Source organism: Peromyscus californicus, unplaced genomic scaffold, assembly GCF_007827085.1.
Source record: "Peromyscus californicus insignis strain IS unplaced genomic scaffold, ASM782708v3 Scaffold_5__1_contigs__length_169319896, whole genome shotgun sequence".
NCBI classification, from domain to species: domain Eukaryota; kingdom Metazoa; phylum Chordata; class Mammalia; order Rodentia; family Cricetidae; genus Peromyscus; species Peromyscus californicus.
The window spans coordinates 122,846,277-122,866,416 of NW_026294573.1; the positions used below are offsets into that span (position 1 = coordinate 122,846,277).

Below are 20,140 nucleotides of genomic sequence, written 5' to 3' on the forward strand. Positions count from 1 at the left end.
GGAGAATGCCTAGAAGGTAAAATAACCAAAATGCAATCCAGCTTTGGATCAATACGATCCACGTGCCCTTCATGTACTTTCTTTTCTAAAAAGGCCAATTCTTTCTCAGCTTCAGGTGATAATTCCCTTGGACTATTTAAGTCCTTGTCACCTTCTAAGGTTTTGAACAGATTATTCAGTTCATCATTTTTTACCCCAACAATAGTTCGTAGATGAGAAATGTCTCCAAATAATCTTTGAAAGTCATTAAGTGTCTGTAGTCTATCTCTCCTAATTTGCACCTTTTGGGGTCTAATTTTTTGTAGCTCTATTTTATATCCTAAATAATTAATAGAATCTCCTCTTTGTATCTTTTCGGGAGCAATTTGTAATCCCCAGCAAGGCAAAAATTTTTTTACTTCTTCAAACATTCTTTCTAGAGTATCTGCATTTGTGTCAGCTAGTAAAATATCAGCCATGTAATGATAAATTATAGATTTAGGAAATTTTTTACATATCACTTCCAATGGCTATTGTACAAAATATTGGCACAGAGTTGGGCTTTTCAACATTCCCTGTAGGACCCTCCATTAAAATCTTTTAACCAGTTGAGAATTATTATATGTAGGCACTGTGAAAGCAAATCTTTCTCTGTCTTTTTCTTGTAAGGGTATTGAAAAGAAACAGTCTTTTAAATCAATAACTATGAGAGGCCATCCTTTTGGTAACAGAGTAGGAAAAGGAATTCCAGATTGTAGAGAGACCATTCGTTGAATTACTTTGTTAATTGCTCTAAGTTCTGTTACCATTCTCCATTTACCAGATTTCTTTTTAATAACAAATACAGGAGAATTCCAAGGGCTGGTTGATTCTTCAATATGCTGAGCATTTAACTGTTCTTCTACCAGCTCTTCTAAAGCCTGGAGTTTCTCTGTTGTTAAAGGCCATTGCTGGACCCATACAGGCTTGTCTGTTAACCATTTTAAAGGTAGAGCTGTTGGTGTCCTTGGAAGATCATCAGTTGTTGTGCCCTGTTCTTGTATAATATGGATGGCTGGTGACCACTCAGAATAATGCCTTCTAATATTTCTCTCAGAAACATGTGCTAGTTTATGATTTGTTTCTGAGATTGGAGGGATGTTAATCTGAGTATTCCATTGTTGCAACAAGTCTTGACCCCACAGGTTCATAGCTATGTTAGCCATATATGGTTTTAATTTTCCTCTCTGTCCTTCTGGACCTATACATTCGAGCCATCTTGTACTCTGTTTCACTCGAGATAATGTCCCAATTCCTAACAGTTGAATGTTTACCTCCTAAAGAGGCCAAGTTGGATGCCAAAATTCTGGTGCAATCATGGTAACATCCGTACCTGTGTCTACCAGACCAGACAACAAAACATCATTTATTTTTATTGTTAATTTTGATCTTTGTTCATTAATAGAAGTTTGCCAAAAAATTTTCTTTATGTTTTTTCCTGAATTTTCTATTCTCTCTGTTTCATCATCCTGACCAGCATGATTTATTCCAATAGGCATTTGGTTATTTAATTGCTCTGAGTAGGGGTTTCCTCTACAACTGCAGGAAAGGTTTGAACTGGATTTACTGTATGGGCCTGCCTGAGGCCCCTCTGGGAGTTTCCCGAAGCCCAAGGCAAAGGGTTACCTTGTCTGTTCCTTATTGATCTACATTTGTTGGTCCAGTGTTTTCCCTTACCACATCTTCTGCATACTCCAGAAGGAAGGGGCATTCTGTTACCAGTGTTCCTTGAAGAAATATTGTTTCTAGAAATGACCTGTCTACAGTCCCTTTTCAAATGTCTTTGCTTTCCACATCCAAAACGTCTAACATTCCTCAAACCTTTTGAAATTGCTTCTCCTACCCACATAGCATCATGTTCATGAGTCTCAACATTAACTGTCTCTCTAATCCAATCTTCCAAGGGTGCAGATCTTGCCTTTAATGGCCTGATTATTCTCTTGCATGCTGCATTTGCATTCTCAAAAGCCAAAGAGTCGATTATTATTTGACTGGCTTCTGAATTCGGGACCATTCTCTTTACTGCTGAAGTCAATCTTTGTAAGAAATCTGTGGAAGATTCTTTGGGCCCTGTATATCCTTTGTAAATGACTGTTTTTTTCCTGGTTCCTCAACTCTGTCCCATGCATTCAAGGCTGCCGTTCGACATAGAATTAGGGTTTGGACATCATATAAACATCGTGTTTGTACTGAAGCATATTGGCCTTCTCCAATAAACTGATCCTGGCAGACTTGTGTTCCTTTATTCCTCCATTGTTTTTCTATATTTTTAGCCTCATTCTTGAACCGCATTTTCCACTGGAGATTTTGTCCAGGTTCTAGAACAGCCTGCACCAGCTCCTGCCAGTCCTGTGGTAGATTCCTATTATAAGTTGACCAGGTGCTTAACATTTGCTTTACATATGGGGAATGCATGGCATAAGATGCTATTGTCTCCTTAAATCTTTGTAAGTCTAACATTTCAATTGGAATCCAAGTAGTTTGTCTATTCTCTTCACCAGGTAGCTGTTCTACAGCTACCAGATAAATTAAGGGTGATTGTGTGAAAACAGGCTTTTTTCTGTAACCTTATGATCCAATTTTGAAACTTCACTGTTAATTTCTTCTGTCTGAATTTGAATTTCTCTATAATTCATTTTTACAGGTTTAACAGGTTTTTCTAAAACTGTTATCCTGGCACTTAAATTAACTATCTTTTTGAACAGTAAAATGAGGATAAGAAAAGTAATAAATTGTATAATTCTATCAATATTAATCTTCTCATATAGTTGTTCCATTGTCAGACTGCCTAAAATTTCAAACAAAGCCCAATTTTCTTCCAATGTACACATAAAACCCATTTTTTTAAATGTGGAAAAAATTCTCTTTTAAATAGTTTCCTTTAAAATATTTGATATCTTATTTGACTTACCAAGTCTGTGTAGAACAGTAGAAATCCGAGGGAATTTCAAAACAGCCACCTAGTGTCTGAGGTGTGAATCCAAAGAGAGAGGGGGGAGAGGGCAAGAAAGCGTAGTCACAAGTTCTGGCTATCCAGTCACATGTTCCCACTTGAGCCAAGTCAAGGCTTGGCTCTGGCTTCCTTAAGCTCTGACCACGTGTGTTGGCTTTACAGGCAGGGGCCCTGTTCAGCAGGGCAGGCCTGAGTTGTTTGTAGCACCAGCTTGAAGCAAGTAGCTCCAACTGTGTGCAACTGCTTGGGGCTACAGTCAGTCTGGCCTGAGGCCAAGCCGACCTGGGCCAGAGCTGGGCCCGAGCTAGGGAGTCGGGCTGCTCAGGCCGGAAACCAGACCTGCCACCAAGCCAAGCCAAGCTAAGCAGTTTTTAATGGATTCTTGTCATGTTGGGTGCCAAATGTAGATGTAACCAACCATCTTATTAAATAAGAAACACAGAGCCAATGCAAAGACGAAAGCCAAGAGATCAGAGCTAAGAACCTTACTTGCCTGCTGTAGCTAGCTTCTTCAGCCAAGGGACCTCTCTGAAAGAGAGCTACTTCCTGTCTGTTTGTCTTTATATAGACTTTCTGTTCTGCCTTCTCATTGGTTGTAAAACCAACTGCATGACTGCCTTGTCACTGCCTGTCTGTATAGACCTCCAGGTCTTCTATGGTATTGAGATTAAAGGCGTGTGTCTCCAGTGCTGGCTATATCCTTGAACAAACAGATTTACCTAGCTCTGCCTACCAAGTGCTGGGATTAAAGGCATACACCACCAATGCCCAGCTTTTGCTATGGCTCTAATAGCTCTGACCCCTGGGCAACTTTACTTATTAACATACAATTAAAATCACATTTCAGTACAAATAAAATACCACCATAGGTGTGGGCAAGAAAGAGATGAACCCCCTAACCCTTACCCCTCACCACTTGCAGCAGGTAGGGGAGCTGGCCCCTCCCTCATCAAGTGAAGGAAGCACTTGGGAAAGCAGGCCTTGCAACTCACCAGGGCAGCACAGTAGAGTTGATCCTGTTGGTGGGAGTGCAGGCAAGCCAGCTTTAAAGGCATGAGAGCCAAAGTTCTGACCCCACCCCTCATCTGCATGGACAAGGGAAAGATGCCCTCCCCCCACACCTCTCCCCTTACCTCCTGGGGCAGACAGGAGAGCTTGCTTCAGGGGCATAAGAGTAGGAGAAAGCACTGCCTCTCACCAACTGCAGCATTTGGGAGAGTGGGTCCTACACCTCCCCTGGACATCACAGTAGATCTGGTCCTAGTGGTGTAGGTGCAGGTGAGTCAGGCACGAGGTCGTGACAGCAAGAGAAATGGCCCTGCCTCTTGCTGCTGGCTGCAAAGTGTGAGCTAGCTGGGGCAGTGCTGGAGAGTTTACCCTGGTAATATGGATGAGGGAGAGGTGGTGGGCTGACCAACCCAACTAACATCCAGGCCCAACCAGGGCTATGAGTTGGTCCACCCCAACATTATCCCATCTATGATCTACTGGAGAATGTGAAGGAGCAAGTACAGCAGATCCAAAGCTGCAGAAGCTCAATGACACAGGACAACAGCAAGATGTCCAAGGAGAGTCCCAATGAGGGTCCAGCAGAAGCCAAAGCCCTCAAACCAGACCAATGACTCCTTGCAGTGAACAATTATAAGTAAAGATATATGGATGAAAGGGTACACTTTGTGATGCACTGTGTCACACTTCAGCTTGCATGACCAGATATTTTTTATTTTCTTTTAAATTTTATATATTTTTTGGAGGAGGGTTGTAGGGGCAGAGGACAGATGCAAAGGAACAGGGAGATGATTGGGATAAGGTTGCATAATGTGAAATCCACAAAGAATCAATAAAAGGTTAAAAAAAAATTCAGTACCATTGACCCCTTGTCAATTTGACACACAAACCTATCACTGTTAACCATAACCTTTCCCTTCTTGTTCATCCCCACGATCACACATTATCATCCAAATCACAAGGAAAACATTTTACAAATTTTAAAAGTCTCACAGTCTTTACAAATTCAAACACCTTAAAATTCAGTCTCTTTAAAAATCCAAAATCTCTTAAAACCTAAAATCTCTTTAAAAATTCAGTCTCTCAACTGTGGGCTCTTGGAGAATAATAATAAAAAAAATTAAATACTTTCTTACTTTAAAAAAGAAGATCCAGAGAATAGTCACAATCAAATCAAAGCAAAACTGAACTCCAAAAGTGTAAATAACTTAACATCCGATATCTAGGATTCATTTTACATTCTTCTGGACACCTCTAAGAGGCTTAGGTCAGTTCTCTGCCTCCATCTTCTGCAGCATACATGGCTTTTCCTCTGAGCTTGGGTAGGCTCCACTTCACTGCTGCTACTGTTCTTGGTGCTCATCCCATGGTACCAGCATCTCCAAAATGCTGGAGTCCTCAAATGCAACTGAGCTGTGTAGCATGAATCTTAAAAGTTCTTATTGATAAAAACAAACCTGGAGCCAGTTATTGTGGTGAATGCTGGAAGATCAGAGAAGCAGAATAAGCCACAGCTTCCTCACCTCGCCAATTCCTCAGCTGATCCTGGATGCCTCTCAGCTGAACTGTGCTACTCAAAGCCTGAATGCTTAACCAGCCAAAAGCTTCTGGTGTCTGGTCCTCACGCCTTATATACCTTTCTGCTTTCTGCCATCACTCCCTGGGATTAAAGACTCACTTTCTGGGATTAAAGGCATGAGTCACCATGCCTGGCTGTTTCCAATGTGGCCTTGAACTCACAGAGATCCAGAGGGATTTCTGCCTCTGGAATGCTAGGATTAAAGGAAGGTGTGTGCTACCACTGTCTAACCTCTATGTTTAATATTGAGGCTGTTCTGTTCTGTGACCCCAGATAAGTTTATTAGCATGCACAATATTTCAAGGAACACAATATCACCACAGAGCTGTACTTTCTAGCCTCTCATAGGCTTTCTTCTTGGTGCCAAGCCTCACCTTTTCTGAATGACCCCTTCAATCCTGAGCCTTCAACTGTGCCTTCACCAATGACCTCTTGTGTCCTTCCACACTGCCAAGCCTCAGCTGCTCTTCCATAACCCCTTCAAGCCTTCAAGACCAGTATCACTTAGTGACTTTATCAAGTTCACCTGCCAGTGCGATGTACAGCCTTAGCTATCTCTGGAACACAGCTTCTATGTGTTGACTGTAAAGAAACAGTTCCCAGAATATTCCACTTTAAAGATGCTGGTCTCTTCTTAATCACCATTAATTTCTCAGCTTCAGCTAGCCAGCATCAACTGTCCCAGTAGGCCAACAATTTCACTTCAGTGGTGCTGGTCTCTTTTTAGTCACAACTGATTCTTCAGCTCCAGATGACCAGACAAAAAATTTGCCACACAAACGGCACTGCTCTCAACACACCTATCTTCCAAGTTCCTACAGAACATCTTACTGAGCTCTTGACACTTAGTGACTTTTCTAATCCCAAGTTCCGAAGTCTTTCCATAATCCTCCAAAAAACAACATGGTCATGTCTGTCACAGCAATGCCAACTAACTTGATATCAACTTGTCTTAGTCAGGCTTACCCTTGCTGTTATGAAACATAATGACTAAAAAAGCAAGTTTGGGAGCAAAGGGATTATTCTACTAACAGTTCCATATAACAGTTAACTCTCAAAAGTCGTGAAGACAGGTACTCAAGCAGGGAAGGAACCTGGAGGCAGGCCATGGAGGGGTGCTGCTTACTAGCTTGCTCAGCTTGCTTTCTTATGTAACCCAGGACCACCAGCCCAGACATGGCACCACCCACAATGGACTGGACTTTTTCCCCATCAATCACTAATTATGAAAATGCCCATCTGCTGGATCTTATGGAGGTATTCTCTCTAAATTGAGGTTCCCTCTTTTCGGATGACTCTAGCTTGTGTCAGGACACACATCTTTTCACATGCCAAGATATAACAACTCAGCTTCTGTTTGTTATAGAGAAACTGTGGTGAAGTTCTCAGGTTTTGTCAGAAAAATCTTATGTGGCAGTGGGCAATGATCAAAGTGGAGAGTCAGAACTGTCAAGGTACTGAAAAAAAGCAGACACTGAGTGATTTACCCTAAAGAGGACATCTGTCCAAGACCCAGAGAAAACTGCAGAAAAGGGATGAGTGTGGGAGCCAGAAGATTAGGAGTGAACCACCACATTCAGGATATGATATGGCCAGTATCATAATGAGCATACAGCAGCTTTGATCACTTGCATAAGTAATTAAAAAACAGAAATAAAAGAAAAAACAAAAAGAAAGAAAAGAAAAATTATGTTAGGAGGGGAGGCTACTTTGAAACAAGGTCAGTAGGAACAAGGGGGACATGACAGGGGCTGTATATGAATGAAATGTTACCACAGTGCATTTGACACAATTATGAAACTGTCAAAAAGAAAGCTAACAAAACACCCCCCCAAAAAAAATTTAAAGCAATCATTAGTTCACCAAAAAGAGTGAAAAACATGAAAGTAGAACTGGAACTAGCTGAGAAATCAAGTGACCAATGAGGGGTAGATAAATGGTGTAATAAATACGAATAAAATAAATTATATACATATGTGAAAAAGTGATAATGAAACCCATATCATGTATAATTAATATATGATAATAAAACTTGTGTGGCAGAGTGTGAGCTAAGTTTGTAAGCTGTATCATGTATGTAGAAGTATGTTAATGACACAGTTGGCAAGATTTGCTTATTAATTCTAATGTGAAATAAAAGAACAAGGTGCATCAAGGATTACTCCAGAGTTTTTCACTGAACAAACAGAAACAAAGTTGTTATACTTTGGTATGTGGGAGGATGTGAAAGGAAGTAGTGTTTGAGATGACTATTTTAGAACATACTAAATATGAGGTGTATATTATGTAAGCACACAGAACATGGATGATAGAGTATGTGTTGCTCTTTTGAAGTGATTGGCATGTTTTATTGAGGATATGTAATGAGGAACTATAAGCTTAAAGTATTATATAATGGGTGGCTAGAAAAAAAATTAACAAATGAGAAAAAAATGGGGAGGGGATTAAAAAACCAACTGCTAATATTAAATGTGAGTAGAGCCTGAAATGCAAAGGCTGTCAGGTGAAATTAGAGAGCCATGAAGAGGTTAGGCCAGAAGACTTATATAGTCTAGGAACAGTATAAAAACTTATCATTGGTCAAAAGAGGAGCACTGTGAAATTCTAAAGGGGAGAATAAAATGATCAAGTACGAAGTTTGAAAATGGCCAACAAGGTAAAGGCTGATTACAAGCAAGCAGTCTTGACAGAAGGGAGCCTGAAGAAACTCATAGCAAGAGTCTACAAGAGAGATAATGAGGATATGGAGCAAGTCACCAGCAACAAGGACAGGCAGATCTAAGAGCAGCTCATGGGTGCATTTTCAGAACTTAACAAGCACTGAGATAGATAGGAGGGATAAAAGAGGAATAGTAAGATAATTTCTTTCTGGGATAACCAACTAGAGAAAAGAATCATTAAGGAGAATTAGAATTAAAAAGAAGATAAAAACAAGAGTTGTGGGAGAGAGAAGAAACTTTAAATAAACGTAATGGAAAATGACCATGAAATATTTGGGTGGCAATGTCCAATGACCTCTTAAGTATGTGGACCTAGAATTTCAAAGAAAGGTCTCAGCAAAGATGATGGCTGGTCATCAGCTAACAGGTTATAATGAGGCTGAGACTGGAAGAGAACAGAATAAGGAAAAGAAGCATTGGAAGATGTCAAAGGAGAAGCAGCCATAAAAGGATGTAAAGGCAGAAAGATGGGTTTGGATGTGCAGGTACTGAGAGGGTGCAAGTCAAGTGCTTCATAAAGACTCGAGGACTAACATCTACTTAACTTTAAGACCTTCACTATCTCAGGGGGAGTGAATGTTCAGCATGAAAGAAACAGTGTAAGGGTTTGAAAAAAGAAAAGAAAAGAATGGTAGAAAAGGCACATTGATTTGGAGTCCTTAAAGTGAGAAAGAAAATGTGACAGGACTTGCATGGTATGTGTGACATCCCAGATTCTATGTCCAGCTGTACAAAACAAATGAAGAAGCAAAAACAAAATGAGAATGTGAAAGGGAAAACAAGATGAAGTGAAAGGGTATATTCATATAATGACACCTTTGTTTCAATATCTGTATGACCTTCAAATTATAAGGTTTCACTCACACCTAGCATAGCCAGATCCTGCAAAGCACATGCCCAAAACAGAGTCAGAGATAAATAGATATACCAGGTGAGATAAACAGATAAGTATATGTGTAGATGTATTTCTAAACGGTCTTATTAAATAAAAAACATAGAGCCAGAAATTGTGGTTAAAGCCTACGAGAGATCAGAGGAATAGAAAGAGCCACCAGCCAACCTCACCTCACCAAATCTGCAGCTTCCAAAATGCAAGTTACTTCCTGTCTACCCACACCTATATGTCTTGCTGTTCTGTCATCTGATTTGCTCTCTGTGTCCAGCTACATCACTTCCTCTTCCTGCCCAACTCTGTCATTTCCTGTCTGTCTGTACAGACCTCCAGGGTTAACTAGTGTTGGAATTTAAGGCATGTGCCACCACACCTGACTCTGTTTCCAGTGTGGCCTTGAACTCACATAGATCCAGACCCTGCCTCACAAGTGATAGGATTAAAAGCATGTGCTAAAATTGCATGACTTCTGTGTTTACTTATAATGGCTTGTAGAAATATACCCTTAAAGTCAACTAAAACCACATCCATTCTCAAATTTCCATCAAGCTTCCTTTTGTGTTTTTTGTGCTGAGTACTGTTTTCTATTATTACTATTATTATTGTCTTCATTATTATTATTTCCATTAATTATTTTAATTTGGGGGTATATGCATGAATAATGATATGGGTATAGAAATTAGATGACAACTTTGTGAAGTAGTTTCTCTCCTCCCATTTTTACATTAGTTCCAGGGATCAAACTAAAATGTCCAGGCTTACGCAGCAAGAACCTTTACCTGACAAGCCACCTTGTCTTATGAGTACTGTTTCTTAAGTTAGCTACCAGTTTTTTTTACTGTAGCTCTATAGTAGAGCTTGAAGTCAGGGATTGTGATGCCTACAGAGGTTGTTTTATTGTACAGGATTCTTTTGGCTATCCTGGTTTTTTTGTTTTTGCATATGAAGTTGAGTATTATTCTTTCCAGGTCTGTGAAGAATTGTGTTGGTATTTTGATGGGGATTGCATTGAATCTGTAGATTGCTTTTGGTAAGATTGCCATTTTTACTCTGTTAGTCCTGCCTATCCATGAGCATGGTAGATCTTTCCATTTTCTGACATCTTCTTCAATTTCTTTTTTCAGGGACTTAAAGTTCTTGTCATATAGGTCCTTCACTTGCTTGGTTAGTGTTACCCCAAGGTATTTTATGTCATTTGTGGCTATTGTAAAGGATGATGTATCTCTGATTTCCTTCTCAGCTTCTTTGTCCATTGTATATAGGAGGGCTACTGATTTTTTTGAGTTGATCTTGTATCCTGCTATGTTGCTGAAGGTGTTTATAAGCTGTATCAGTTCCTTGGTGGAATCTTTGGGGTCACTCAAGTATACTATCATGTCATCTGCAAATAGGGAAAGCTTGACTTCTTCCTTTCCAATTTGTATCCCCTTAATCTCCTTATGTTGTCTTATTGCTCTTCAAGTACTATAGAACTTCAAGTACTATATTGAATAAGTATGGGGAGAGCGGACAGCCTTGCCTCATTACTGATTTTAGTGGAATTGCTTTGAGTTTCTCTCCATTTAATTTGATGTTGGCTATGGGCTTGCTGTAAATTGCCTTTATTATGTTTAGATATGTTCCCTGTATTCCTGATCACTCCAAGACCTTTTATCATGAAGGGGTGTTGGATTTTGTCAAATGCCTTTTCTGCATCTAGTGAGATGATCATGTGTTTTTTTTTCTCACATCACCAGGGAGGCTACCTGGAAAACAGGACCCCAAGAAAGACACGGGGATCACCCAATGATGGAGAAATGGATGAGATCTACATGAACAGCCTGGACTTGAGTCAGGGTAATGGAGGGCGAGGGTCGAGCGGAAGAGAGCTTGGGGGAGCGGGAGATCCCAGCTGGATCAAGAACAGAGAGGGAGAACAAGGAATAGGAGACCATGGTAAATGAAGACCACATGAGAATAGGAAGAAGCAAAGTGCTAGAGAGGCCCACAGAAATCCACAAAGATACCCCCACAATAGACTTCTGGCAATGGTCAAGAGACAGCCTGAACTGACCTACTCTAGTGATGGGATGGCCAAACACCCTAATTGTTGTGCTAGAAACCCCATCCAACAACTGAGGGAACTGGGTGCAGAGATCCACGGCTACGCCCCAGGTGGAGCTCCAGGAGTCCAGTTAGTGAGAAAGAGGAGGGTTTATATGAGTGAGAATTGTTGAGACCAAGGTTGGATAAAGCACAGGGACAAATAGCCAAATGAATGGAAACACATAAACTATGAACCAATGGCTGAGGAGTCCCCAATTGGATCAGGCCCTCTGAATGGGTGAGACAGTTGATTGGCTTGATCTGTTTGGGAGGCATCCAGGCAGTGGGACCAGGTCCTGTGCTCATTGCATGGGTTGGCTGTTTGAAACCTGGGGCTTATGCAGGGTCGCTTGGCTCGGCCTGGGAGGAGGGGACTGGACCTGCTTGGACTGAGTCTACCAGGTTGATCTCAGTCCTCAGGGAAGGCTTTGCCCTAGAGGAGGTGGGAATGGAGAGTGTGCTGGGGGGAAGGGGAGAGGGTCGGGAGGGGGGAGAACAAGGGAATCAGTGGCCTATATATAGAACCGAATTGTATTGTAAAATTAAAAAAAAAAAAGTTAGCTACCAGCTATTTTGCTTAAGGGCTAAGTCCAAAATGTTCCATGATTTAATACATATTTCTGTTTGCCCGTATAATTGCACTAAGTACTCAGGAGAAAGGAATGGTGCTATATATCTATTTGAGTATCCATGCTCCGAGCTCTAGCATAGCCCAATCCTGGGAACATATGTGTCTGTGTTTGGTTCCTATTGCTTTGATGAAAACCATGACCAAAACCAACCTGTGGAGGAAAGAGTTTATTTGGCTTACATAACCCAGGTAAGAGTCCATTGTGGAAAGCCAAAGCAGAAACTTAAGGGAAGAACCTAGAAGAGGAACCTTAAAGCCGAAACCATGGAGGAATGCTGCTTTTGACTTGTTCCTCGTGTCTCGTTCAGTGTTTGTGGAATATTTCTTATTGTGTTTTTGTTTTGTTTTGTTTTGGTTTTGGTTTATATCACCCTGAACTTCCCATGTTGGACTGGGACATCTCACAACAATCAGTATTCAAGAAAATGCTCTACAGGCAATCTTACAGAAATAATTTCTCAACTGAGGTTCCCTCTTGGTACAGTCAAGCTGTGCCAAGACTTCCTTTCAAACAACAGTGTGATATTTCTATTTATTCAATGATTAAACTGTTTGCTATGAGAATTGAAAATATCAATTTATAATCATTTACACCTTCCTATCCAGGCCTAGGCCTCCATTGCCTGTGTTGTATAAGACTTTGATATCCTAAGTTGTATATGGACAACAAAGCACAAAGAACAATTGATTCCCTTAGCAGATTTGATCATGTGAAAACATATTACTGGAGCTTCAAGGAAGTCACTACACTTTCTAAGACCGTGCTATCTTCTGGTGGCAATTGTGACATTTCACTTATGTCTGGCTGTATTTATCAATTTACTCCCCAAGCATAAATTAATAGGTGTGCATTTTCATCAGTGTATTAACTGCTGCTTTAAAGTTCTTATTTGAGGTGAATCTTTTCTTTTAGAAACTGTGTTAAAACATCAGCAGTTCTATAGAAGAAAAAACCTTCAGTATCACAATGGAATATTTAAAGACAACTATAATAATGTTTTAACCTCAGAACTTTCAACACATTTAAAAGCTGCTTTTATCATGGAAATAATAAAGGCAGTGATGCATTTATTCTGTAAATTAGACCAAGTGTGGGTGGCATTGTTTTGGCACAGAAAGCCATGTAGCTTCCCTATGAATTGGCATGAGAAATGAAGAAAAGGTATAAAAATGGAAGCTGGGTGCATGGCTGATTGCTCTCCTGTACTGTTCCTTGGAACTTACAAGTCATTCTCATAACAGATAGTTTTAAACTCTTATGTTTAGCAGTAGCTGCCAAATTCTGCAAGTTCTATACTATTCTGCTTCCTTATTAGTTGTGAAGTCTATGATTGTTTAAGTCCATGCCAGCATATACAGACTGCCAACTCATCCGAGCTGAACTGCACAAGAAAGTTGAAAAGATAGCTTCATGTTATTACTTGCTCATTTATTTATTTATTTATTTAGATCAAATCATAATCCTAATTTTTTTTTAAAAATCCTCATACCATAGAACCCACTTCTTTTCAAATCACCAGGCACTGGCTTTATTCTTTGAACCCAGTGATTTTATGTCTGAGCAGCCCTGTTGATACTTAGAAATTGAGCAGGGACTCCCTGGCATGACACTGTGAGGTCAATGTACTTTGGATAAAATTTGCAAGGTCAGTGGTGGAAAGAATCAGCCATTGTGGCATGTTATTAATGGGATTTGGCATGTGAGCAGCTCTGCTTGTTGTCTGCAGGCATTTTTGTATGTGTTTAAAAAAAATCTGGAAAAGGAGAAGTATGTGTGCTCTGGAACAGTGATTAGCACTGTGCTCAGAACTGTCCTTGTGCTGGAGAGCTGATGAAGTGATAAGATCCCACACGTTTCCACTTGCAATATGAAAAATGTCAAGACTGCTCACTTTTCATTAATTGTCTATGTGCATTCTCTGCAGACTATGGCTGTTTGACGTGGCCCTGACTCTAATCAGTGGTTTTACTATGAGTACAAAGATGCAGAATCTATTCAGGATTGCGGCAGAATAACACAGGAAATGGTCTATACTGGCTACAGCTTCCACTTCTGAAGGGATCAAAGATACAGCGTTGGCAAGTTTTTCTCACTAGCCCTTCTGAATGTAGGCACTGATGGCTATATGATTTTAAGGCAACAATTTTCAACTTTGGAAAGCATCAGTGCAGTTCCATTTTCCTCTACAGGATTGGTCCTTCACACAGGAGCTTAGGGGAAGATACAAAATTAAATTGCTACAGTTTGGCTCTGTACTGAACAGAGAGTGATCATGGGCTTTTGGAAATCTTATTATTTCAGTAGAAAGCATCAGCTATAAATCTCAGGACTATATTTACCTACAAGAATTACGTAGAGCTTAAACTTTCCTGATTATCATCAGCTTCTGTATAGCAAGGACCAATGAGCACATCTTTTTCGAAATGAGTGTAGATCATATCATGATTAGAGTGTGCAAGATATGCCCCACTAGCAAGAGCGGAGACAGGCCTTATTATACATAAAATAGTATTTTCAGTCAAATACATGCTGTTTATTTAGTAAGAGATATCTTATTAGCTATCTAAAAGACTCATTTTGAAGGAAAATGCTCTTTTCCTTATTGCATCTCCTTATTCCCAGAAAATTCTAATGTCCACTCTCAACAAATTTGCCTCAACCTTTAGATGTACCACTTCCTGGCACCTGCTCACTTCCTCATGAACTGTTCCTTCCTGCCTTGTTCTGACTCTAACTCTGTTTCTTCTTGTTAAGAAGGCATTCAAATTCTACTGACAATGTTCAGGGAAGCTGCCAAAACTGAACTGATGTACTGCCTTTTCTCTTCCACTGCCTAAATTCCATGACCCCCTGCTCTGCCATGTCAACAGTAAAGAATATTACTCTGCAGAAACCTGAAAGCCCAGAAGCGATGCATAAGGAAGCCAATTCCCCTTTCTCAAAACACAGTACGAATTTGAAGGCCGCTGCATCTGTGCCACCTCAGTTACATCAAAACAATCCTTCTTCCTAGCCTTCTAATCTCTCCTGCCTCCTCATCACTTTTCAAACTCATATGCAAAGATCATGCTGAGAGTAGTCATAGCTGGTTTCCAGCTGAAATTTCAGAGCACAAAATCAATGAGCTTCTTTGCTACCCCAAACGCCCTTTGCCCCAGACCCTTTGCCTTCATGTCATTAAATGCATGACAGAGCCCCCAGACGGCATGCTGGCCACATCCCCCATCGCTACTATCCAGATCACTCCAGATAAAAGGGGCAGTACTGAATGAAGTAATACACACCCAAAGCTCTTTGAAATCCCCAAAGACAGATGCTTTATGAATACCAGACATTATTATTATCTACTCCACTGCTCCCTGTCATGACGAAGTCTACACAGGTCGAACATCTGCAGCCTCAGTGCACCCTCACAAATGTATTTTTACTTTTGCAAGCTGTTGCCCATTAACTTCTTGCTAATATTCCTGGTTATTCCGGGGCTCTTTATTTAAACACTTGGTTAATATTGGCACTTGTCACCCTGCTGTCTTTGCAGATGTCACTTAGCATTCTTTCTATATTCACGACACAATTAAGCAACACCTAATATACATTTTTTGCCCCTTTCTATACCACCTCACTTTTTACTCTTAGACAGGTTAGAATTCACCCCATCACTCAGACATCAGCTTAAGAAAGTATTGTTTTTCTCTCAAACCTGCCCAACACAAGTTTCCTTAGGTTGAAGGATTTTAAGAGTTTACAAATCTGATCTATCTGCAATATGCACTGCACCCTTCCATCATTGTTATGGTTTTTTTTTTTTTTCAGTTTTACACTTTGTCACTTTGTACAATGTTAAACTTACAGCAGAAATTTATAACATCTGCCAGTAGCTGCTTTCTTAGCTGAATTATGCAATAATGTTTTTTCATTCTTTTGTTAAAAGTTGAAGAAATTGGTTCAAACAAAAAAGAAAAGAAAAACAACCTTAAAAACTAAAGTCTTATAAATTTTTTTTTTTTTTTTTTTTGTGTGTGTGTGTGTGTGTGTGTGTGTGTGTGTGTGTGTGTGTGTGTATGTGTGTGTCTACTCTGGAAGGCCAGAATTCTGAGAGCTCTTCTTTGCAGATGATTAAAAAGCAGGCTTTAGTATAGTGTTTAACTGTTGCTTCCCTATGACTCAAAGGCAGATTATAAACCTTGGAACAAGAGGCAGCATCTTACTGTCAGGTCTGCTCCATCCTGCTTGGACCTGCAGTCTCCTGAATTCTCCCCTCTATGGAAGCAATTATCCCTTCTACCCAGCAATACTAAGAACTGGTAGGTTAGTATTTCTTAATAAGCAGAACTCCTGCAATGAAATGCATTGTAGCAAAGTCAGCAATCATTCACATCTTAAGCCTTAACTTCCACCACTCTTATGAGTGTCACCATCCTAAGAGCTGTGTCGTCTATTATTCAAACTCTTCCTTATAGTCAAATGCCTTAAGATTCAGTAGACTAATATTTTGGTCTTTTACAATAGAGATCTGTGTTTCCCATATGTTGCAGAAGCAGATGGTTCAGGTTGGTCTTTTATTTGTCAGCCTCCAGATAAAACACTGCTTGCTCCCTCTCCTCTCCCAGGGTTTTAACAAAGGCCATCCAGTCTACCAGCCTCCAACCCCCACTCCAGGGTTTCACAACAGGCTGAACCAAAAGATGAGCAACTTCTCAGCTGCTGGCCTCAGAAGGCACTCTCAGCATGGCCAGCCCCCACTTCTGTTCCTGCTGGCTTTTTATGCAGGCCCTTGATTGAGAACTGGTCCAGCTGGGCAGCCTGTTAACTACTTTAACCCACTCCTTTCCAGCTTACCTCCCTCAGGCCTGGCCTTTTTTTTCTGATTAAAGTTGCTATGTTAATAAATCTGCATTGAGCTTCTTGCCCTGGCCCTCTTTTTGCATAATAGTTGACCTATCCTGACACAAAGTTGAAAGTGACTAACAATTGTGTACCTGCTATGTAGCAAAAGTTGGGTTAGGCTATTTTAATAGTCACGATCTCAGTTAAGACAGAGAACTTCAGAGGCAGTGTGATTTATTCACAATGTGCAAGAAATAAATGAAGGCACAGAGCTATCTGTAAGTAGATGATGTTCTAAAAAGTGATGTAACAGGGCTTCCACTCCTGTGACTGCCTCCAGTCCATGCATAGATGAGATATACTCATGCATGTGGGCACAATACCAGTGACAGATTCTGAGCAATTTCGAGCCCTGAATTTTCCATTATCTTCAAAATCTCTAATTTTTTGCTGAGAGATCATGCATCACTGAGCTGAGACCTTTGGCTTTTAGTGGAGAAACAATAGCCAAGGAGAGAAAAATGATGAGGGGCAGAAAACAAATACCAGGAGGTATTAGTCAGGACACTGTAATGTGTGGGTTTGTAGTGGTTTTGTTGTTTCTTTATTTTTCTGAAAGAGACATATAGTTTGATATATTTGAACAGAGATGACCCCTGATTTGATACATATGTCAACAAAATAATTACCATGAAATTGAAAGTGACTATATGGAACAAGGGTAGCCAAAATCAAGCCAGTGAGAAGGCCACTAGGATGCAACAGAAGAGAACAGGCCAAACCACAGCAAATGCCAGTCAATAAAGGAGAACATCTTAGGTGAGGCTGTGGAAGCAGCAGTAGGTGATCACATGAATAAGATATTTGTAAAATAGAAAAGACAGAATTTCTAAACATACCATCTTGATTCCATTCCTTTTATTGTCCTTTCTTACTTGACAGGACATTTCTAGGTACCTTACTAAACATTTCAAAGAGGAGCATCTTTTTGTTGTTGTTGTTTCTGTTGTCCCTTTCATAAATGCTATACAGTGCATGAGGTGAGGTTAAAAAGTCCATTGCTACATAAATCAATTCATTCATCATATTTCCCATATTCTCTCCCTCCATCCACATCCTGATTCTTGGCCAAAAAGAAGCTTTTGTTAATGCATCAGCATAAAGGGCAAATGTACCATTATTTGTGAACACAAGTAGAAAAATCTACATAGACCCATTGAACAGCCTATACCAATTTACTTCTAAATAGAATTCTTCCCCTGACTAATGCTCTTGTGCTGAAGTCTACTATCCCCATCATGTCACAGATACTGACAGATGCCAACAGTCCCAGAAATAATGTATCAGGGCCTCAGCTTTAAAGGACCATTAGGGACATCAGGAGATAACTGAATATAATTTGAAGACATACAAATTGCTGGGGAAATATAGAAAGAACAATAGCACTTTCCCTACAAGTCTGTATCTCCCTCCTGCTGTGTGTCTTAATAAGCAACCTTTTCCTCCTAGCTACATCAGGTATTTGGTCTAGCTCAGCATATCACTGTACCAAGAGCATCTGAAAAGACTTCAGGCAGCACAGGAACTTGACTAAGAGTTAGAAACTTCAAAGATAGAGGAAATAGTAGAAAATATCTTGTCCCATATAACATTTTATACAATGTTATTTTTATGTATATACACATAGACACACTCATTTTCAAATGAACATTTACATTATTTCTATATTTTGACTGCTATAAATAATATCAAATGAAAGTAGAAGTGTGAACATCCTGTATATGTGCTATCATGTCATTATATATATTTGAGTGTGTATACATATATGTATGTATCTATACATATACATACATATAAATATATATAATAGTGAAGTTCCATACCACTCACAGATGAATTAATGATATAAATGAATGATACACTGGAATTTGAAGCCAGATTTCAGAATTTTACCTAGAAATCTCATGTGATGAGTCAAGTACATGCCTTTCATTGTGGTTGTTCCTTACCTGTTTCCTTTATTGCAGATTTTTGTTTTATTTTATTGTGACAAAACACAATCCTGGGCGGCCTTCCTTTTCTGAATAGAAATGGAGGAGGAGTGGTTGAAAGCGGCAGAAGGAAGGTGAAGGGGAGAGACTGGGAGGAGAGGAGGGAGGGGAAACTGCAGCTATGAAGTAACATATATATATTTTAAAGTTGGGCTTGCATCCAGGACACCATTAGACACTCATGTTATACTCAATGTGAAAACAAACCTGTAGGTGTTTCATAGTATAGGAATACAATTCATATGAGCCCTTGAAAATTGGGCTTGGAAGTCTGGTGTTTCACATTTCTATACCCAAAGCAGAAAGATCACTAGAAAATATTACAGAGGATACCTAAAGGCATTCTGTCTCAGCAATGGTAGAGAGTACGGCATAGAGGCAAAATTACTGCCTGGTATAAAAAAAAACAGTTTTCAAGAAAAATGAATGAACGGACAAATAAAGGACCCATTGTATCTGCATGTTTTATCCCAAATGTTCAAATTTAAGCTTCCAGATTTCAGTTTGGTTATTATATCAGATCTGTGATACTGTGAAAAGGAAGAATTTGTCCAAAATTTCCCTCCATCCCTAACAGGTTTTCAGTTTGGAAAGACATCTGCTTGAATCTTTTGGTATATATTTACAAACATTTCAATGTAGTTAGCAGATACATATAGTTAAATACATAAAGTGTCTTAACGAATGTAAAAAGAAGCTACTTAAACTAATAAATGATTTTACCAAGATGACAGAATCCAAAATTAGGATCAATTTTAATTCTACAAATTAACAAAAAAATTAAACTGAAGATCAAATACACTATTTTAACCTGTAGATAACTAAAACACACAAAATACATAAGCATAAGCTTACAAGACACTATAGAAACCTTCTTGTCAAAATTATAGAACATTGCTGACACTTAGGGAGTTCTTTGAGTATTTTCTCAGCAAAAACAGAGGCAAACCACATATAGTTCTAATTTTAGTTTTCTGAACCACTTCCATATTGATGTTCCCACTCCCACCAGTATGGTAGAGGGGGTCCCTTTTGTTCACATTCTCTTCTTGGCAGAGTTGATTGTTATTTATTTTCTTTTTTCTATCATTGAAAATAGATTTTCTCATATAATATATCCTGCTTACAGTTTCCTCTCCCTTTACAACTCCCAGTTCCTACCCACCTTCCCTCCCATCTAGATTACTCCCTTTCTGTCTCTCATTAGATAAGAATAGGCTTCTAAGAGACAATAATAAAGTATAATGAAGTAAAATATAAGATAAAATAAAAGCTATCATATCAAATTTGGACAACGTGAACCAACAGAAGGAAAAGAGATAAAGAGAAGGCACAAAAGTCAGAGAGCCCCTCATTCACACATTCGGGGTCCCAT

General features: G+C 39.6%; 1 long non-coding RNA gene across 1 annotated transcript in view; it reads left to right on the forward strand.

Annotated features, from left to right (window-relative positions):
- Nucleotides 1–10,903: 10,903 nt before the first annotated feature.
- Nucleotides 10,904–20,140, forward strand: part of LOC128097694 (uncharacterized) — an 88,041-nt gene continuing 78,804 nt past the window's right edge. Inside the window, exon 1 of the long non-coding RNA XR_008213944.1 lies at nt 10,904–11,006. This is a non-coding gene — a long non-coding RNA (uncharacterized LOC128097694). The remainder of the gene's footprint in view (nt 11,007–20,140) is intronic.